This window comes from Panthera leo, chromosome F3 (genome assembly GCF_018350215.1).
Source record: "Panthera leo isolate Ple1 chromosome F3, P.leo_Ple1_pat1.1, whole genome shotgun sequence".
NCBI classification, from domain to species: Eukaryota; Metazoa; Chordata; class Mammalia; order Carnivora; family Felidae; genus Panthera; species Panthera leo.
In genome coordinates, this window is record NC_056696.1 from 6,796,548 (window position 1) to 6,819,548 (window position 23,001).

At 40.4% G+C, this 23,001-nt stretch overlaps 1 protein-coding gene and 1 long non-coding RNA gene across 4 annotated transcripts in view; both read left to right on the top strand.

The window, feature by feature from the left end:
* Positions 1-23,001, top strand: part of AKT3 (AKT serine/threonine kinase 3) — a 304,707-nt gene that overhangs the window by 108,392 nt on the left and 173,314 nt on the right. The gene's annotated exons all lie outside the window — the stretch shown is intronic.
* On the top strand, positions 411-11,431 carry LOC122212481. Its single transcript, XR_006199165.1, has 3 exons — positions 411-610; positions 3,011-3,088; positions 11,263-11,431. It is a non-coding gene; the product is annotated as an uncharacterized LOC122212481 (long non-coding RNA).

Genomic DNA, 23,001 nt, shown 5'->3' on the forward strand with positions numbered 1-23,001 from the left:
AAGGAGCATGTGTTTGACTTTCTGTGAGCCCCACATCAGTCTGGTTGTGTTTGTCACTAAGCTCTTGTGGTTCTCTTGCAGATAACCCACAGCTCACGAATCCACTCAACACTTAGAGTTAGAGTGAGTAACTTAGTTTGTTTGAAATTTAATTCTCATTCGTTAGTAATTGGCAATGGGAGTCGAGAAGAGAAAGTGGAACTGAGGAGGGAGAGGTTGGGTGTGATTCCACCTGGAGGGAGGAGCCAATGTGGAAGTCAGTGAGGAAAACTGGGAATGCCCTGTTAGGGAACTGATCGGAAAAATCTTAAGAGCAGAGAGTTACAGTGTAAACACATTAGGAGAACATCCTTGGGAGTTGGAGAGTAGGGGACATTATGAAATCAACTCAACTCTGAGAGCTGGAGAGGATTTGAAAACCCTTTTGGTTTTTAAAACAGGAATTTTTGCCTCATTCCGTATGCATTTTGTTGTTGTTTCTGCAGGCTTAGTGCACAAGTATCTTGACAAAACATGATATTCGGAAGGTGATATGTTGAAATGAACAGAGTTGCAGAGCCACATGTCTTGTGTACTATGATTTAGATTCATTACTGGAATACTTTCTTGAGTGAGTCATTCTCTTAGGTGCATGGAAATCATTGAATTATGGCCATGTTTTATGCATATGTTAAATACAGTGTATCATATTTTTACAATGCCTAAGTATCGGTGAAATTGACCGTGTGTTTCAGACATTAAAATATTGGATAGAATATTTAAAAAGGAAAACGTTCAGCAATTCCTTTTACTAACATTTATTCTTTATATTTTCAATTGATAGCATTTAACCTTTTGTGCCTCAATACTGGATTTTATCGGCCAATAAAAAAACAAACTGGTAAAATATTTATGGCTTAGACCATTTTTTAAAAAAGCTTTAAAAACAAAGAGTTAACAATACGTGTAAGTTAAAAATATACTACGTGACTGATGTGATATTTCCAGTTTTCATATTCTGTGTAAATGATAGCAGAGAGAATGCATGCAGTCACTGACTTCTGAATACTCATGTCCCAGGTCTTGCTAATGGTAGCAATGGTGATAAGATGTGGGGATTTAAAAAAAAATATTTATTCGTTTATTTTGAGAGAGAGTGCGCGAGATCGTGAGCAGGGGAGGGGCAGAGAGAGGGAAAGAGAGAGAGAGAGAGAGGAGAAAGAAAGAATCCCAAGCAGGCTCTGTGCGGACAGCCCCAACATGGGGCTTGAACTCACGACTGTGAGATCATGATCTGAAATCAAGAGTCAGATGGGTAACCCGCTGAGTGCCCCCCAGGCGCCCTGGGATGTGGGTGGTTTGTACCCATTGTCCACAAGTGTTCCAGCTGCACATGTGCTAAGTGCTAAGAGACTGTCTGACCTGGGCCTTGGGCATCATTGTTGTGACTGATTGAAGGGAGAGGTTCTCTTTCTTCCTGTGCATAGATAGCATGCATCATAAAAAGAATACGGCTCTCTTCTTTTACCCTACCCTGACTCCCATGCATGTAGGAGACCATAGATACATTGTATATTCGGTGTCCTGGACTCCTATAAATGCATCTCCAAAAGAGAAGTGCTATTAAAGGGAATTTCCAGGACTTCTTACAAGTATAATGTAGAATGTATGCTCTGTGATGTATGATGTAGAATATATGCCCTGTGATGTATAGGTTATCTGCAACTGCGCTGCACTTCAAGTCAAAAGAGCTAGTCCACACGCATGTCCCTTGCCAGCTCTAAATCTTCGTTTCCTAATCTGTAAAGTCATAATATCTTAGAGTCTTAGTGTTAAAAGTGGCCTAAGTAACAATTTGGCCCAAACTTACATTCCGATTTCTTTTATAATGTGTTCAATATGTGGCCGTCCAATGAGGTAGAAAGTCCCTAGTCTTACTTACTCTTCTCTCATCGGGTACATACAGTTTTGAAACTCTTGGGGGCTCAGTTGGTTAAGCATCCGACTTCTGCTCAGGTCCATCTCATGGTCCGTGGGTTTGAGCCCCGCATCAGGCTTTGTGCTGACAGCTCAGAGCCTGGAGCCTGCTTCGGAATCTGTGTCTCCCTCTCTCTCTGCCCCTTCCCTGCTCATGCTCTCTCTCTCTCTCTCTCTCTTTCTCTCTCTCTCAAAATGAATAAACTTAAAAAACAAATGGAAACTCTTGAGCAAAACATCTCCCTATTCTTTGTGTGTTGACTACTGATGGGGATATTAATATGTGACCTGTCTGTCTCTCAAGTTGAGGTCAGGATCACATGAGTTAATGAGAGTGAAAACAAAGTGATGTTGTTGTAAATATAGTAAGAGTCATGATTACTACTGGGTAGTGCTTTTTCAACTAATGGCTTATGTAGGAATTAACCACCATCTGTACTAGTAAAATTTGTCCTACAATCAGTTAGGCTTTAAATCTTGACAAATTTAATAACTTTTGCAAACTTGCCTGTTTGTCGGATGGGGTTGGCCAGGGGCTTCTAGTATTTTTGATACTGCCTGGTCATTGAAAATTAAAAAATCTTGACCCACAGTTTGAGCTACTGGACAAGACTCTTCTTGGGAAGACATTTAGATTCTTAGAGTATAGTTCCTATTGGAAGTAACTAAAAGACCATAATACAAACTGAACTTGTCTTAGGATTGTAAGAAGTCGTTTGCACGGCAGCCCCACCCCCCAGCCCCTCATCCACAGTTTGGCTTTCACTGTTTCTGTTACCTGTGGTGGACTGTTAGTTATTGCTGTCAGCCTCTTACTGTGCCTAATTTATAAATTAACTTGATCATGAGTCTGTAGGTATATTAGGTGTGTTAGGGATATTAGGGAAAAAACACATTGTATACTGGGTTTGACCTGCAGTTTCAGGCACCCCCTGGGGGTCTTGGAATGTATCCTCCACAGATAAGGGGGGGCGGCTGTGCATTTCTGCCACATGGTTAGTGTTATTCTTGAATGTAGTGGATAAAAACATGACTGTGTTTTATGTGCTAACAGTGAATTGACAGATTCCAGTGAGTCCTGCCTGGATGCCTTAATAGTTCTCAGTCACACAAAACACAAAGCAGTTTTGGGGTAAGTTTTTTTTTTTCCTTGTTTTAACAAAAAAAAGTTAAAAAATTGAGTGGCCTATTTCACAAGACCTTTTATTATTAGCATTTTTTTCCAATTGTTAAAACGAATCCACTAACCTAGAAATCTGTTCCTTGAAACACACACATATACACACACACTTAGCTCTGCTAAGTGTGCTGGAAATGCCAGTGATTTGTTGTTCTCTCCATGGCCCTTTCTGAGGGAAGTTCGCCCTCGCCCTGTTGTTTGGGGACAGACACACCTGCCCTGGTCAGGCTGGTAAGTGGGCATCTGACCCAAGAGCTTCTTCAAGGGATTGGAGAGGCTGAAGACTGAAGCAGCTAAGAGGTGCAGAGGTGAAGCCCTAGCTCAGGTTGGGGTCCGGATGGCCATCAGGGGCTGCCTGAAATTTGGAGGGTAGGAGGGAAGAGCCCTTGTGAGCCAGCTGAGGAGCTAGCGGGTGCAGAGAATGTGGCAAAGGCCTCTAATGTTCTGACAGAGAGAGGCTGGGGGTAGAGGGAATACGAGAGAGAAAGAGAAGAGAGACCAGAGACAGAGACCGACTGAGACCAGACCCTGAACAAGACAAAGGGAAGTGGAGTTGGCGATTTTCCAGATCTAATTCACTGAAGTTATACCTGCACAGCTCTTTTCTTTGGATGAGGTGTTTGTACTCTTATAATAAATAACCCTTTGCTTGCATTAGGCTCAGTGGGGTTTTTCCTGGAAGTGGGGGGAGCCCCAAAAGAGCACCAAGGTTAAGGACGAAATATCAGATAGGTACGTCTTTGGCTAGTGCCTGCTGCTGAATACTGTTCTGGAAATACTCTCCTTCTTCCATCTCTACATCGTCATAATAATGTATTAAGTAATCGTTTTTAACTTCTGGGCTCTCATAATTTTAAATTCTAGGATAAGCATTATTATTACTTGCTTTGCTTTTGTTGTCAGAAATGAGAAGTGTGTTGTAAACCGATGCATTTCTTTTATTTCCGCCGGGGAGACCCATGTGAGTAGGTCGTCTTCTTGAATCTTAAAGTTTTGGGTCAGGTTTGCCATCACCATGAGGGTGTCAGTGGACAACTGCATTGTTTTGTCTGTGCTGTGTCATGGGCTTTGACCAAATGTTTGCAAGTATTTAAGAGTACAGCATCCACTATAGATAGCATTTGGTACCTGGTTAAACCTGTTACGAGAACTTTCCTATTTCACACTTAATAAGAGAATCTCCACTTCCGTACTTCTGTGTCAGATGTGAGCTCTTAAAAAGGTACGATTGTAGGAAAGTCAAGATGAGGGTGCTGACCAGACGTACTGGTGTCTAATTTATGCACAAGTCTAACTGATGCACATTTTCTTAAGAGCTTATTCTACCTGAATTTCTTTCTCTCTGTCACCATCCCCCATTTAGGGAAAGGATAGTCTTACACAAAGAAAGCATTCTTTTAAAACCACTGTTTGTACTCTCAACAAATGCTTCTTATTAGAAAGAACTTTTAAAATGGTCTTAATTTATCCCTGTGGACAATGAGATTTTTTGCACTGTTATTGAGATAATGCGAAATGGTTTCAGGTAGTTTAGCAACTGTTGATAGATTTTGCTAAGCACTAATGATCAGATGCTGAAGTCAAGCACATCGTTGTTCCCTTAGGTTTTCAGATCTTACATTCACATCCGACATCCTAAGTTTGGTAACTGAATGGAGCTTTCAAGCTTACCAACACTTCCTCAACTTGATTTTCCTAAGCAGAATCAAGTTCCTGTTTCTGCACCAAAGCATGGCTTTTTATTATTATATGATGAAGACCTTGGCCATTTGATGGTCACATGTTTGAACCTGTTTTCCAAACAATATATTCGCTTATTTCTTCTGCCCAGTTAACCAGGATAGTTACTATATAATTCTGCACAGTTTTGGAAAAATTTTATTTTTCTTCTGTAGCTGGAGCCCTTCTTTTGACACAAGACAGTGTCATGACCTTCTTCATATAATAGGATTCACCTGGTTTGAAAGTATGTGGACTCAGACATGGATTACTGGTCAGATAGTTCCCAAACAAAACATCATTGTATGTCAAACCAAATTCTGATGTATCAGAATGAACTTTGGAGATCCATTTTAATATTTGAAAATGTTCAATGAGCTGTAAAGCAGAATGCAAAAATGAAATATTTTTATCTTAAGGTAAATTGGTCCTGTGGCCCAGTATTGGTGGCATAAAGAGAAGCCACAATGCCAGTAATGGATAAAACATATCTTCTAAGGCAAGACAGACACATAGCCTAGGAAATTGGTGGAACTTCTTGAATGGGGCCATTCCTTGTCAGTGTAATAACACCTACCTTTGGTGGGATCACAGCCTTCTGGTATAGTACTGGGGTAATATTACATTGATACATGTATTTTAAAGTCACAGATTACTTCAGGCTTGAAGAGGGACTCTTTAGTTCTGTGTTCAACCAGTAATTCGTAAGAATATTTTACTCTTTCACATCCCCAAAATAGTGATCAGGGCAATACTTGTGGATGCAAGTACATTGTAGAAGTTCAGACCTATGATTTCATTCCACTTGGAGTTTCAAGGATCTCATGCATTCTAGTGCAGTATTTCAGTGTTTTAGAGTATAGGTTATCAATGGTAGATAAACACTTTATATTTTTATCTTCAGAGACAAAGCTGGCATTAAAATGAATTTACTTCTGATTAGAGAAAGAACTAATCTTACAGTCTTTTTACACAATGTTTTGTCAGAAAAATGTCACTTTGATATATATATTGGACCTTGATAAGCTGTGCCCTGATGTTATTGAAGACTTTTTTCAAATAGTAGGTGGCTTTTTATGAGAATGCTGAAGTCGACAAACAAAAATATTAAATCAGTTTATGTTCAGATTTTATTTCAGATATGTGAAGACTTTTGCATGGTGCTTGGCACATAATACTTCATAACTGTTTAATAGCTGACAGATTTTCTTGAAAAAAAGTTTTAGAACACATAGTAGGAGATTCTCTTTTAAGTCTAGATGTACTGATATATATGGAGAAGAGTTACATCTGCTTCACTGAAATACAGAATTGAACCAGATGGTCTTAATGAAAGGTCATTCTCTTGGTGATTTGGTATCTTTGAAATGGGTCCACAGAAATCTTTCCAACAGCCATAGCATATTCTTTGAGAATTTTTCAAAATATACTGCACCTTCCCTCAGCAACACTTTAATGAACCTGTAGTCATTCTTTTTTATGGAGTTAAAGAAAAAACATTTTACCAAGTGGACACATTGTTTAATTTTGTTTTGCATTTACTAGATTGCAGCGCGAGGCCAATAAATTAAGCCCAGGCAGTTCTGTTGCTAATTACACACAACTTCTCTTGAGTATCAGATATTCAAATCCATTTTATGAATATGGTAGAGAGAATAACAACTGTAAAACAAAGCAGTGTGCATGTAAGTGACTGTTAGCGTGCATTTCAGAAAGGATAAATGCTCACCATATGGTACAATTACTGTGTCCAAGTTTTCAAATTAGCTTCTCTCATCCTCCTTATTACTGTCTTTAAAAAGAGAGGAAAAAACCCAACATGATTTATCTACTCTGCAGCAGAACTCTTGACGCAAAACAGCAGCCCAGTTCTGTCCAGTTTTTTTTTTCCCTTAGCATAATAGAGGCTGTCGGACTTTTTTCTACTAATTACTGTGTGAGCCTCAGATGAACCCCCTTCAATTCGCAGGGCTTTGTTAAGGGAGGAGCTGTCAATGTGTCTGCCCGTTTGCAGCTGTGCTGTGGCTTTAGCTTGCTTAACATTATGCTGCTTTTTAGACTTGACAGAAGGGATTTTTTTTTTTTTTTATTAAGGCAAAGCAGCCTTGTAGCGAAATGGTTTAAGCAGCTGCATTGTGGGGAAGCACAAAGAAGTTATTATTGTGTCTGTTTAGGGGGGTAGGACGGAGGGGGAGATATTCGGCTGCTGTTGATGCCGATTGTTGACTTGCCATCTGCCAGATAGGGAGAAGAAAAAAATGACAGCTCCAGCAGGGTGTTCAAGAGGTTGTTTGGAGAGACGCATAAACATGTGCAGATGTCGAACTGAATAATGGCTAGAACTTGAGACGGTTTATGATGCTGCTGATGTTTGTGCGTATACAGAATGAATGTATGTGTGGATTTGGTTAACCAAGGGGACATACTAATTATCATTGTTTTCCTGCCTGCCCCCCTCCCCCTTATTTTGTTAATTAGTTTAGGGGCTTAATACTTCCTCTTCCTTCTCTTATTCACGTATAGTTGCAGAAAGCAGCTTCTTGTCTAAACGGCAATGCAAACTTTCTTGTTTCCCCCTAGAGACGCCAGCTAATCGATTTGGTTAATATCAGGTGTGAATTGCGAACCACTAACAGGAGATTTGGGTTAGGAAATCGGGTAGATTGCCGTGTTTTCAATACGCACACGGACAGTTTACCGGCAGCGTGAACTCTTACTTGAGACTGAATTGATTTGTTTTAAAGCCGACCGCTAGGGGTGAGATAGAGAGTACCAAATTTATTTTACTAAGTAATTCCGTCCTACTTTGAACTTGGATGTTAGTAGTTGTGAAGCCAAGTTATATGGGAACCAGGCCTCCCTGATTAATACTCTTTTTCTCTCCGGGGTCTTTGATTCTGTAAACGATAGGCACACATTTTCATCATGGAGTACTGACTTGGCTGTGTGTTTCCTTCTGATCCGTTCTTGTCAATTAGGTGTTGGAGATCTGGTATCTGTAATTTTTTTAAATGCTATGATAACACTTAGAGTGAATGTTATTAAATATGTTTTGTCCCTTTGACTTTAAATAATTGAGAAGAAACAGTGATGTTAAGTACAGTTTCTCAAAGGTGTTTATATTCTAGAACAGCAAATTTTTGTAAAATTTTATTTTTGTAAATTTTTGTAAAATTTAAAATCAATCACGATGGGAGTGAAATTGCTAGAACACGAAAAGGGAAGCCTTGACTTCTCTTTCCCCTTTTTTTCCTCTTTGGATTTATATTATCAAAAAATGTGTGTGGTGTAATTAAAGAGTTTTTACTTTGACTTTTGGTAAACTCATGTTTTCCTAAAACATTTAGGGTATTGTTGCATAATTATTAAGCAAAAATGCCTACAGTGTGGATGAAAGGCAAACATAAGTGACGGAGCTTTGTGTCCACAGTAATGTCTTTCTGAAAGGACTAAAGGAAGATTATGTGTTATTTTCTACTCTTCATATAGAAATAGAAGTCAGGTCTATTGAGAAGAACTTGCCAGCTCACTGTCAGTTTCTCTCCAAGTGATTCTAATCTCTATTTGCAGAAAAGGCTTAGAGACTCATCAGCTACACCGGACCTTGTCTTTGTCTCCTTGTGTATTTAGTTTTCTCTTTTACTTAGAAGCCCACGAATACGCCCCGATTTTTGTATGTGGAATTATGTACAAATATCTGTAGTTCCTTAGTCAGTGCTGATATCCCCGCTAAGTTTGGGAGCATTTTGCAGGTAGAGGCGTTATTAAACTGAGCGAGTGTGGTGTGACAGGATGTCAATGAGTGGCTGAACAAAAGCAAGCTTGTGCGAAAGCAAACTTGTGGTTCTGGCCTTCGTTCGTCATGTCCTGTTACTTCCTATTTCTCAGAGCCATTTACGGAATCTGAGTGGCACAGGCACGTATACATAGGTGATCACGGGACTGAAGGCAGAGCGTCTCTGAACTTACGCAGACCAGATTTCAGTGTCACTTCGCTTAGATGAGGGACTTCACGAAAATGCCCTCACCTGTTTGAGTGTTAATTTCTTCGCGTACTGACGGGAGGCAACAATGACTGTTCTTCAGAGATCTCGCGAGGACGCAGTGAGATGACGATAGGTTTAGACTGGCCCCTGGCGGTAGTGTGTTTGTGGTAGGTGTGACGCGTTTGTGGGGCCGCAGGTCTGTAACCGCACTGGTGGGCGTGCTTTTATAACGCTGTGAGTGTTGCCCTGTGAGCGTGCACAGTTCCAGCGGCCAGATCAGAGATGCCAGGTCGCTTTCTCAGAACCTTACATTTACTTAGTGATTTACGATCGTTTCGTAAATCTGCAGGGAAGGTGATTGTTCAAAGAGAATAGAAGAGAACTGTGATTAGAGTGAACCTATGTTGGGGGTGTGGTAGGAGTAGTTATTCAGTAATGATTTTATATTGTATCTTATAAAATCATTTTTCTACTTTAAAAAACTCAGCATGAGATAGCTGAAAACTGTATTTATTCCTTTAATTCAGTGTTAATCTCATTATTTTAGAACTACATTTTGCTCTTCTGTGGCCAGTACTTACGCTGGATCTGGGTTACAATTATTTTTAAAAATTCGATTGTAGAACACATTATAATTACTAAATTTTGTGATTATAGCGAACAACACTAAAAGTAATGTTTTTATCTCCTGACGGAGTCTTAAAACATTGATTGTCCCAACTCCTGATTTTGCAGATGCGGACACTGAGGAGGCTGCGGGCTGGGGGGCGAGGGGGGGGGGCACTGTTTCCCAGAGGGGAAAGAGGGGGGCTGTGGCCAACGGGGGCAGTAAAATCAGCGTAGCTGGTGATGATGCCCCCACGTGTGCAGGTGGTTCTTTAAGGCTTTTCCTTTAAACTTGCTGTTTCTCTCTGGCATCCTCTTTACTAAATAGTACTCACTAATTTGGGGTGAAGAGTCAAGGAATGCTGTACCTGGGAGAGCGAGCGGTTCATAGGACTGGGCATGACCACTGCTGCTTTGGTTTTGAAGGATAAATTGTTATACGAAAAAACAAACCCTCAATCGGAATGCTGTAGAACACAACGCTGGCTTCTTCTCAGCACGCTTTACTGTGCACACGGTGATAAATGCCAGTGTTTATATACAGATAGGTGTTATCATTTAACTTTTTAAAATAATGTCACATGTGCCCACAAACAAGTTACAGTACCAAAGAGGTGGCACTGTCCCCACGAAACGTAGCGTCACAGATTAGGAGGAGAATGTTCGACAGTGAAGACATTATGAGTGAAATTGGTACTTGGTGTATTTTCAGGGTAATCCAAAAACCCCTGAGGAATTTCTAGCTTAAATGGTATATAGATGTATTTGAACTGTGCCTCAGAAAAATCCTGCATGAATAGTAATTTTTAAAAATATTGGCCAGTATGTTGAAAACAGAAGAGTATTTCTCTGTCTGACATATTCTTTAAGGCATCTTGCTAAATGTTTTGGCTTAAAATTTTTAATGTGTTTTAGCTTCAAGAAAATCTGATTAAAGATGTTGGTAAACTTGGTAGCACTTTTTAGAACAGAAGATGATTAAGATACAAAGGCAGAGAGGCATAAAGCGTGAAGTTTGTGTAATTTTTTGGCTGGGCAAGTCATTTATTTGCTTGAGACTAGAACACAGCATCAAAAGTTCATAATTTTATACTTTTAAGTGAAAGCACATAGAACAGCAGCTGGTGTTTCCTGGCATCTTTCTGAAGAGATATTTAAACTTAAGGATGTATATTTATTATAGAAAAGAATTTTATGAAATGACCTTCTGTCCCTTCTCTGCATTTATTATATTATGTTCAACTGACTCTTATGATAACTGTTGGTACTTTTTAAAGTACCAACAAAGTAAAATAGGATTTGGGATTTAGGAATTTTTTTCTTTGACCTTCACATGTCCATAGGGTAGTATAATTTCAAAAGAACAAAACTGTTTAATTCCAGTAGCACCTATTTTAAGAACCTCGTTTACTCAGAGTTGTGCCAGGTGATGGTATAGTTCCTGAGTAGAGAATTACCCTTAACTTAGGGAAAGCAAGGGCTTTTCTTAAAAGTAAATACACATTCTACACAAAAGTGTATTTCCACGATATGAAAACCACACGTCAGCAGATCTTACCGTGTAAAAGTAAAAGTTTGTTACTTAACCTGCTTGTAATAGTTCTTCTCTCCCTCAGTACACAAGGCCACTCGCTGTCAGAAAGCTCTCTGGTTTAGGCTGGGTTCTATGGGGCCATGGGGGACAGGGAGGAGTTGGTGGGGTGCAGTTGCACAGCAAGACCCCGACATGAAGATCAGCACATTTTATACCCTTCAATTCAAAGTTTGCCACGACTGTATCATATAGGGCTAGTTACTCCATGTTGTGTATTTCAGACGAGTGAAGGCCAGAAAACTTCTCTCCTACTTTGTGTGACATCGGTGCTTTCTGAGAAGAAAAGAATAAAACACCCAATGCACATTGCATTAGATTCTGGAAAGTGAACTGATAATCCGTAAACTATGGGAAGAGTTTTACACTTCGAGAATCAGCGTGAAGATTAGGTTGGCGCTTTGACCCTACACTACCGATTTGTCACTTGTCTTCTATTTTATTAGTAAGCGAGGGGGTTGTAATAAATGGGCCTATTGGTTGGTGGCTGCTTGTAAGAAGACACCCGATCACCTACCGTTTGGGGCTGAGTGTTAATCTCGTTGAATTAGTTTATCTTTACTGGAAGGTTTTATGTTCTGGTGTCCTGCCGTTTTTAAGTAACAAATTATTCTACAGAGGCCATTATGATAGAAACGTGATAGAACTTAATATTTACGCAATGGGGAATCACTTTTGTAATTTTTCATTTCAGTGGATTTTGAATGACTTTCATGACTGATGCTCCAAGTCGTTTTCCTTTGTGATGCCTTGATTTTCAGAAAATCTTTCCTTTCAAACTTCCAGGAAACACTTGAAAACAGGCTTTATTATGCTTGTAGAGGTGTAGGTAATGATGAGGAAAGAGATACTTGTGTATAATGAGAAATATACCCATTTAAGGTTTTTTTTTTTTTTTTTTACAGATTATTTGTTGTTGGAACGGTAGGTAGATTGTTTTAGCAAATTTCCTGTCTGTGTGTTAGGTAATACTGCCCTCAGAGGGCCAAGGTAAGTAAATTCATTTTTAACATTGAGAGGCAGCTTTTCAGCTGTTTGTCTGATCGATAAGCTTGCCTTGGGGAGGAGAAATGGACTTATTAGAATAATTGAATAGTATTTGATGTGTCCTGTTCTTTTGAAATGTTCGCTTTCTCTGCACTAAGTGTGCTGAGCCCCTTAAGCACACTCAGTTCTTGCCTAAGAAAGTGATAGCAGATGACTGGCCACAAATTGCTAAATTAGGTCCGTTTACAAAAATGATAAGAGAATTAACACGGGAAAGTTAAGATGATTTTACTTGGGTGTCTTTTGCTTTTCGTCTCTTTTGATCGCAAATATTCTGGTATTCGAAATCATTTGAACCACACTTTGAATACATAACCACATTCATTGAAATGGAAACATATTCCCTTCAGTTTTATCCACTTAAGCATAATCACATCTTAAAATACAGTATAAAGTCAAGAATAATTGACTTCACTGGATATGTAATTGTTAGATGCAAATATAAAATATACTAGAAGTTGAAATACAGTATTCTTCCTAAGTGTTTATAAAAGTGTAACATTAATGTATGGTTTAACAGAGATCTAAATTCAGAATGTTTGAGGTCCAGTGATAATGATCTTGCGCAATAAAAAAAGAAGAGTGAGAAAGCCCTGGTGTCAAAGTAATGAGTTGTGCACCCTTGCGTTTTGTATGTGGTAACGTTTTTATGAGATACTTTGAAAGAAACATTGAGATGTTTGGTAGTAAATCCCGTGGCGTGCTTGATTTTTTTCCCCACAGAGTAACTTGATAGTGAATCAAGAAAGGCTGTTTCTGTGACAGCATTATCTGTTTTTAGCAGAAGATTTCGATTGGGGGAGCATAAATGATATGTAATTCATTGTTGTCAGTAATAGTGGGGGATGAAACTAGGATACAAGCAAAGTGAGTAACAAATTGAAATTTATCCGCAAAAAACCAGCACCTCCTTTGCTCCACAAACGTGCAACAGTGATGGGCCGGCCAAATGATCCGAACAGATTACACTTTATTTTAAATACTCCACTTACTTCTGTGGAGTTTAATATGCTATACGTATTAAGCACTCGCTACATCTTTTTTTGTTTGTTTGTTTAGCTATACTCTAAGATGTAAACCATACTTTATTCATTTGACAAATGCTGGGTAATGTGTATGAGCCAGAGGTTGTTCTGTGTACTTCATAAGTATTCATTTATTTCCTCCAAACTGTTGTCCCCATTTTCCAGAAGAAGCTGAGGCACAGAGAAATTTAGCAGTATGTGTGGCGGCACACAGCGAGTTAGTGGCAGAGTTGGCCTTTGAACCCTGGGCTCCCCACTTCTGAGAGCTTGAGCAGCCTGGCAGAGTGGGATTGTGTTTACTTCACTAGATCTTTGTTCAGATCACAGCTTTGGCCTTTACTTGTTAGCAGTGTCTCAGAGCCTCAGCCCCGCTGGGCAAAGTGAGGACACCCTGGCACCTGTCTCTCCGTGTTGCGGCAGGGGGTTGGGGGGGGCAGGTCTTGTGGGTGAAGCCCGAGAACAGTGCGTGGACCTGTGGCACTTAAATGTCCTTTTCATCCTGGCTTTCAGCACTTCTGTTCACCCCTTAGGTGCTGGGAGGCAAGTCTCAGGCAGGATGCTGCCTAGGAAGAATGGAGGGGAGGAGAGAGGGCTTAGGAAGGCCATGGATTCAGCCGTAGAGTGAGTTTGTGGTTCGACTCAGTGTCGTTTTGGGGTCTTGTGCTCTGGAAATTTACTGTAGGAGATACTCCGTGGGTGACAGTCTAAGATAAAGCCCTATTCTGTTGTGTTGGGGTTTTTTTGCTAAGGCAGCAATCTGAATATCGGGCTGGGAGGGTTGAATTACCTGAGGGTTTTTCCAGAGGACACGGCCTCTTCCCCGTGAGCAGGCACTCCTGTCAACTCCCGACCACTGCCCTGGGGAGGCACTGATGGTTGTGTTTGTTCTCCATCAGATGTGTTCTAACCCCGTATAGGTTGTGTTCGAGTGAGATTTCTGTGTGAGAGAGCTTTCTGACATGAGTATACTTCACACAGTGGTAGGTTTATCTGTTCAATTAATGATAAACGCCAGCCCGCTCTGGGGTAGGTGCTGGAGATACATGGTGAGTAGGTTTGTGTTATGGACTCGCTGCCTCCATATTTGATATTTACTAAGGCTCTTTGCTGTATATGCAATGTAGGATGTTACGCTAATTTAAACACTTAGAGAATATCCTGTGTCGAGATGGAAAATATTTATAGTAAAGAAGCTGTACAATTTTGTCTTTGAAAACGTCCATTTCTTCCAAACTGTTTAAAGTTCTGTGGCCCCAGATACTTTGTTAAAATAGTCCAGGAATGACCGTGTGTTTGACGCAGTGTGTGGAGTCGGAGACTTTTGCTATCATGCAGAAAGCAGATGAAGAAGAAAGCTCTGCCTTCACAATCTACAAGGGTGTAAATGTAGGCAAAATAATAATTTAGCTCACATTGAACCCAGCAGGAAGCTGAGTGCAGATTGAGTAATTCTCCACAACATATCTACTGGTATGTAAACTAATCTCATGGTTTATTCTTCATTAAATTGCCAAGATGCTATTTTTCTGTTGGCTAGTTTGTGTGGATGTTTTGCTCTCTCTCTTTGTCTTTCCTTCTCTCTCTCTCCATTCACCTTGCTTTTCTCTCAAAGTAAAACTTACTGCTATAATTCTAGTAAGATGTCCTTATGTTTCGAAGAATAATTAGTGTCACATTTTTGGTTTAAAGTATAATGTTGTCTAAACATACTAGAAGGGAACCGGGGTTTGATGAACTAATTTACAAAATACCTTGAAACAAATACCATAATGCTTAAGGATAGATGGTCATTGTGCAGTTTTCTGGATAACAGAAGATAAAGCAGATAAAGTACCGGAGGACCTTAGAGACGTTTGCATTGTAACATCTTGTGGTATTCAGTGCAGTACTTTTCTTATCATTGCTTCAGCTTCAAAGCAAAACATGGATCCCAGCCTTCTTTAGGAAGTAGATGTGAAAACCATACCTAATATAAAAATGACAAGTTCATGCATTATGCAGTGGAAGCAAAATTTCTTGACTATAATATACTTTTCAAAATAATCACGAAGGAGCATATGTGGTAAAGCAGAGGAATGTGGGTACATCTGGAAAGCTTTTAAGGCATCTTGGAAGCACAACGCAGAAATCACCAAAATTGTAAACACCTTCCATCTGGTCAGTTGCGGTGGTAACATTGACCAGGACAAGAGCAGACAGATCTCGCAGTGACCTTGTGTGACAGCCAGACCGCCAGCGTGAGATCATCATAAACGTCTGAGTGTTTTGCAGTATGACCTCATTTACCAATACGATGCAGAAAGCCATGAGAGAAATAGACCTCACGGGCACGGTCTCGACACATGAAAGCTCAGGTGTGTCACATGTCCCGCTGGGTGAAAGCAGCATCGTGAACCATTCCTATGCCTCTGCCAGTGTTGTCATGAGGCTTCAGAGAGGAGTGGGTGCGGTGCCTTGTCTTGGAACCCACACAGCAGCAAACCAGGTCTCCATGCAATGCGGAAGGATCCTCTGCTGATACTGCTTCCAGCCCCTCTCCCCACGGTGATGTGTCAGACGGCGTCACCGAGGACCACCATCACCAGGCACACCGGGTGCTGTTTGGAGAGGCCAGGCATGGGAGATGTTGCCACCCTCCATGACTTTCTAGACCTCTAAAAACGACGAAGAGAAGCGGGAGGATTTTTCACTTTGAATTTTATTGCTCGGTCGTCCACTTTTCTCCAGTTCTCTCTTCTCCCAGCTGCCCTACTGTAGTTAAAGCTCCCTGCGGGCAGGTGCTGTACCCGTCTCACTCGTTCTGTACTCACGGAGCTCCTGCATATTTTGACACCCATTCTGGACTTCTGAATGAATGGATCGATTAGAAGCCATTATCTCCGGTTCTAAATAACCGTGTTTCAAGAACCTTGTTCTTTGAGCTGTGAGCGTTACCTGAAAATGAAGGAGCTGGGGTGCTTCTGGCCTGTTTAGTAGACCCCACCCAGTCCTGGGAGACCATCAGAACACAGCCAGAGCTGCTTGATGAGGGTCCAGGAGATCTCACGGAGGACACCACAGAAAGTAACGCTTGGAATTTTGCCCAAGGGCAAGGAAAGACTGTGCTTGAAAGGTCTTGATAAAAGGGGCGTGATAACCCAAACATTGGGGTTTGTAGGAGCTGGAAACCCCAATCAAGATGTATTTAGTAAGCTCTTAGCGTATGCAAAAGTACTTCCATTTAAAAAAAAAAAAGTTACCAGGTTGTCCCCATGCAGTTGAAAAATTGTTACTATGCTAGCTCATTGCAGTGTAGATAATATAAAAATAATTCCTTAAGATTATTTTCAAGACATTTATAAAAGAGGATGATGATAATTTCATTGAGAAACTCTACTTCTTTTATTCCCTGAGAGGCATTCTTAGGGCTTTTACTTAGAACTGATTGAACAGAATACTCGCAATCCACTCTAGAAAAATGTAACAGACTCTTTCAGAGATGGCAAATGTTTTGTTATGTTTATCATCGTGCGTTTCTGCAGTAACTGTATTTGGCTTTAAGATCTTTAAGACGTGGCGCATGGTTTTGAATTATATATTCAGTATTTATTTATTTGTGGTCCTAATATTTCTTTATGGAAATCTATTAGTGGAAAAGGATTCTGCTATATTTCTTTTAGGTAATGCATGTGTATTAATTTGGTTGGTGTCGGTCAGTAAGCAACTAAATACTTAACTATACTGTGAACCTCAAAATTAATAGATTTTATACTGATATCAACACGAAACCTCTTTCTTGTCTTAGGTAGAAATTGTCCCATGAAGACTTTTATTTAAGACTAATGATTTCTTAAAGTCCTATAAATTCAGTTTGAAAGCTGCCATATTTTTGGCTTAAAAGCTCTTTGGAAATTTAAAATTATTTTATTTTCATGGGACAGTACCCTGTGTATATCACTTAATAAAAATAATTCAGAGGGGGCGCCTGGGTAGCTCAGTGGGTTAAGCATCTGACTTTGGCTCAGGTTATGATCTCACAGCTCATAAGTTTGAGCCCCGCATCAGGCTCCATGCTGACAGCTCACAGCCTGGAGCCTGCTTCAGATTCACTGTCTCCCCGTGTCTCTGCCCCTCCCCACTTGTGCTCATGTGTGCTTTCTCTCTCTCTCAAGAATAAATAAACTAAAAAAGTAATTCAGAGGTATCTAAAAGATACCTAAAATTTTAGCTCTGTTTTTGGGAAGACTAGTTACTCTGATATCCTCAAGAAAGAAGAAGTATTAAATCAATGCCGTGTTTTGATATGGGATAGCCTTTTCATTTCTTTAGGTAGGATTCCAGTTTTATATACCTGCCGCTAGTTAAAGAGATGTTGTTTTGGGGTGATAGAGTACATTTACTACAGGTTTTGCCTGTTGCCTCATCTCTGTCAATCTTCTCGAGTAAGTGCAGTACGGATGAGTGGAGTATGGGATGTGAGGTTGGAGAGGTATGGTAAATGGCATCGGTTCCACTTAATAGTAACAAAACCTGGCCTGTGCTGTGCCCAGGTAAGCACTGTCCCAATGTGTCCTTCCGGGAGCTGCTACCACGCTTCTCGTTTTTCAGATCGGGGCGCAGGGAGCGGTTCCTGCAGCTGGAAAGTAGAGGAGCCAGGTTCAGACCCAAGGTGCCAGGCTGCAGAGTCCTTGCCCTGCAGCACGATTTCGTCTTACCTGGAGCCCTTGAAGGGTGAGGCGGAGCGGGGAAAGAGCTGAGCCTCACTGGAGAAGTGTATTGATCCTGTATTGACCCTGACTCTCTGTGGTCACCTCAAAGGTGCCTTCAGTAGACTTTCTTTTGCTCTGAAAAAGGGGACCCACGTGCCTTATCACGGTGATAATATGGCCAGCTTCTTTTTTGTGTGGGCTCTCCCCCTCCATCAGTCCTGAATTATTAACATACCCATCCAGTGTGGCTTTTATCTGTTCATTCTTCCTCTCCGAGACAACAAAGACAGATAGTAACATAGCTTGAAAATATGGGTTGTGATTAAACGTGGCAGTAGAATATACATATATATGTATATTCTCAGGAAAGCTGAGCCCGCAGTTCTCCTGGCTTTACGATGAGACGGTGGTGCCACCATGCACGTGAGAATGCCCTCACCTCTTCCTCAGGGAGCGGTTAGCTTCGGAAGCCTGTGTCACAGCACGGATGAGTGACTGTTAGTCATGTTTAAAAAGCCGTGTCACCCGTGTCTCTGACAGAAATCAGAATTTCACTGTGTCTGCAGTACAATTGTTGATAATCAGCTCTTTTGTTTTCTTCATATTTTGTCCAAGGAAAGTAGCTTATTTTAAAGCTGCTGCTTAATTGTATCATCTAAATTCTAAATGATCATGTGTATGGGATTCATGACAAACAGTGCTATAGTTGTACCAATTGCTTCTCAATCGGATTGTCTCTGTATGTATTTCAGTAACATCTTCGTGACTTCACCTGACTGTTTTCAGCATAGCCCAGGACAGTTGGCTGGGCCTCCAGTGGATGAATGAGCGTTCCTGAGCTGTTCTCGGCCAGTTCTTCTCAAGGAGTTAGGGTCAGGACCAGGTTCTGGAACACAGCCTAGCCTTAAAAATGAATGAACGAATGAAGCAAATACTCGTCAACATGATTCATTTGTGAGGATACCAGCTTTTTTCCGTTCGTATGTCTGAACAAATCTCAGCATTTCTTAGTTCTAGATGTAAGACCCTTTGAACGTTTTAATCAGTCTGCTTTTAGTCCTTAGACGTACGTTCCTAGCTCCTGCTCTGCACTTTTTGATGATATCAGCTTTAAAAGTGCAAAGGTGATTCTCAGCAAAGTGCTGATGAAATACTCTGTAGTGTGCGAGGATGAATGTAAGTTGAAGATTATTAAATACAAATGTGATTTGAGATCAGGTAGGACGTGAACACCGTCAACTTGGTTGGACAGCCCTGAGCTGAACGCATCTCCTAATAAAGATGACCCACGGGGGTACTCATTCAGAATATTGTAGGTGGAGAGTTAGCATGGATTTAAACTCCCACCATCTCCCATCTGAGGTTGTTATTAAAGATCAAGACTGAGAGCCAAAGTATTATTTGTACTTGGCTGGGGAAATCAAGAATGTTCTGTATGGCCACACGCGCTCAGAAACACTGAGATTTTTTTATTTGTGTGTTTGAAGAGATTACAGGAAATAAATTATTAAATAATGTAAGAAAGTTGGCAGAAGTCCAGAATCTGAAGTGATTGTAACCAAGAAAACTGTGAACTCTAGGGAACAGCCTCCTCCAACCCCGCATTTCCTAAATAGGACTCTCTCCTGTTTATAAGAGTGATGTGCATTTCTCCCTTTGTGTTCAGAAGGTATTAACTATGTATGTCTCTACCACTGATGCCAAGAACTTAACAAATCAGTAGGCATCTTTTTCTGGTTCTGTAAACAAGCCTTCGGTTGTGGTGCTAAGAAACTGCATTAAGCTTTCTAGGGCCACTGTAACAAACTACAACAAATTGGGTGCTCCAAAACAAGACATTTATCGTCTCGTAGTTCTAGACACTGGAAGTTCGAGGTCAAGGTGTCAGGCAGGGTCACTCTCTCCAAAGGCTCCACAGGAGAATCCATTCCTTGCTTTTCCAGCATCTGGTGTCCCCAGGCAGTCCTTGGCTTGTGGTGCAGCAACAAGTCACATGGCCTTCTCCTCGATGTCAGAGCCCCCCTGCCTCACATTTACACCTGCTTCCGAGATGCTTGTGATTGGATTTAGGGCTCACCCAGATAATCCAGCATAAGCTCCTCTTCTCAAAACCCTTAACTTAATCACGTCTTTTGCCATAGTAGGTAATTTTCCCAGGTCCCAGAGATTAGGGTCTATCTCTTTTGAGGGTCACCATTCAGCTCACTACAGAGGCCAAAATCTCAGGATCCTCGTTGGGAAATATATGTGTTTTGATATTGGAACCAGCAGACTTCAAAATACATAAAGCCTCCAACCAAGGAGTGTGTAAGAACTAATTGAAAGGGCCCTTAACTAAGGTAGATTGAAAGCTGGGAAGAGGTGGTGTTGGAAATACCTATCCAACATCGAGGGTGTGGCCTCGATGCTTGCTGAGGATTGATCATGACAACGCGCTGTAAGTTTTGAATAGGAGCCCCATAAATGCTGCTGCTTTTTTAAACAAGACTTTCTCCCCATTACAACAAAGCTGTGTCTTAGATAGTTGAAGCCTATGGGCTATAAATATAAAAGTATGATACAACTTGGTTTTAATACATATAATACGTATAAATTTAGGTGTAAATGCCGTGTTTAAAATGCAAGCTGTGGTTGACTTTTAGCAGTCTGGCTTAAAAGGATTGGAGGCAGAGAGGGTACCTTTGTTCCGGGCACTTAGCCCCATAAAAGTGAGGACTTTTTGGCCATATTTTTAGAGCAGCCTGAGAGTGTGTGCCTTATCCAGACTCTCAGTGAGGAGAGTGTTCAGGTCCTTTTTCATGACCGGTGGGACAAGGTCCGATTTTCTTGGGAAGCCCCAGGCTGCTGGAACAGTTCTCCTTTTCCACCAGTGTGCACAGTTTCCTGCCATGGTATCGGGAAAAGCTATGACCTTTTCTATCTCTTGAGCTAGGAATCTTCTTCTTTTGTTCTGGGCCTGGGTTGGTGGCAGTAAAGCTTGCTTTTTTGCTTTATTCCCTCCTTGTGAATTTGTGTCCCCGGTAAGGCCCATTTCTTTGGCAGAAAACGAATCTCTTCTCAGTTCCACTTTTGGAACTAGAAAATAAATATTTAATTAGGCCAGCACATCATGCTGTTGTATGAACTTGAGTTGAGAATGTCAATGGGAACCTATAAACGAAAGGATCTGCTTTCAGGAAGTATTCAGAAGGCTTCTCCGAGTTTTAGGGGTGCCTGAAATCTCATGTGGTCAGGAGTGTAAACTCCAAGAGTAAAAATCCTTGTCTTTTTTATTTGTCCACGACTGTGTCTCCAGCATACAGAACAAATAAATAAATGTACTCTAAACATCTTCTCAGGAAGTTTATTCATATTATAAACAAGAGTCAGATATCAAGAGTGTTCATTGAAAGTTTGAGATCCACTGTGAGCTTCATGTGATAGTATAATTGTTGACCAATTTAACTGAATCAACTCATTATTAACCAAAATTTGTGAGAAATAATACTTATTTCTATTTTGTCAAGAAGGTAAATTTTGACTTTTACTCCTGTGTGAATGACTACTGCAGTGTCTTGGTGTAATCTTTCTGTGTCATGGGTGCACAATAGATTTATTTTTAAGAGCGCTTTTTGGCAACCAGAAGTCCTGCTTGTAGACCATATGAAATATTTGAAATTTCCTAAGACTTGCTTAAGAAAAAAGAAGATTTATGTGGTGGTATCTCGTGTCTCGCATCTGAGCATGTAAATACTTAGTGGCTGATAGGAAATTATTCTTAGAGATGAAAATTTGATGTTTATTTCTTTCAATTTCATATTTCTTGAATAAGTGTTTTCAGTGCTTTCATAAAATAAGAAATAGTGCTATCCCATTATTTCTTCTTTAAAATATTTAAAATGATGGGGCGCCTGGGTGGCTCAGTCAGTTGGGTGTCCAACTTTGGCTCCTGTCATGATCTCATGGTTGGCAAGCCCTGCATCGGGCTCTATGCTGACAGCTCAGAGCCTGGAGCCTGCTTCAGATTCTGTGTCTCTCCCTCTCTCTGCCCCTCCCCTGCTCACGCTCTCTCTCTGTCTCAAAAATAAATATAAACATTCAAAAAAATTAAAATATTTAAAATGAATTTGTTTTACCTTTGGTGTAATTATTAAACTATTGCTCATTTTTTAGCCTGGTAGACTTATAGCATCTTATACCGATATGAATCTGTTCCTTTACAGTAGCATTTGAAATCTAAATATTCCATCACTAATTGGGGAAGTAATATCTAATGATTTTAAGTTTTATGTAGGAATCCATAGATAAAAATAGAAAAATAAAATAATACGGACAGTCAAGAAAGGAACTTCCTTCATCTTTTTTGATGGGAACTGTGGGTTTATTAACATTCTGGTTTTATAAATTTGGCATGTGTGTATCAATATTTGGGCCATATTTTTTCAGTAAAACAAAGTGAGGAAGGGAATCAGGTTTTCTTTTTCTTGCCCTTTAAGTTCCTTTTATGTGCTGGGATATTTGTATACGTATCATTCATTCATTCATTCATTTGGTAAATCACTATTAAGCTCTGTCAAGTAGCAGCCCTAGGCTGGCACTTACCCAGAAAGCATCACTGCAAGGAAGAGGACTGACAGCCCTTAACCACCAATGGGGAAGATCAAGTTTTCAAGCAAAAATTTGAACATATCTGCCATCGTGAGCTTGATGGCTTCCCGGTGCTTACTTTTCTGATGATACTTGCATAATACGGTGTGTCAGTAGTGGGAAGGTCAGTATAACTCAGCGGACCAGTGTTTTCTAAATGCCCACTGTATCATGTTACAAAACCATGCATATGTAAAAGATTCATTTGACTGGTGGATTTTCCCACAACCCGGTGTAGGAAGTTCATGGATATGGTGTCATAAAACTACCACTTGTCAAATGCTGATGTAGTATCAAAGAAAGATCACTGTAACTGTCAGAATGCTCTTCCCTTTTCCAGCTTCATACCTGTTTGAACCAGATTGCTCTCCTATGTTTTAAACCAAAACAAACATACTACAATAGATTGAATACAGAAGCAGATAACGAGCACCTGGCTGTCTTCTATGAAGCCAAACATCAGAGAGATTGTTAAAACTGTAAAGCAGTTCTCTCTTGCTGATTTTTTTTGTTTTAGAAAATATAATTTTCATAAAAATATATTAGCTATGTTACATGTAATGAGTTTATTGTTATT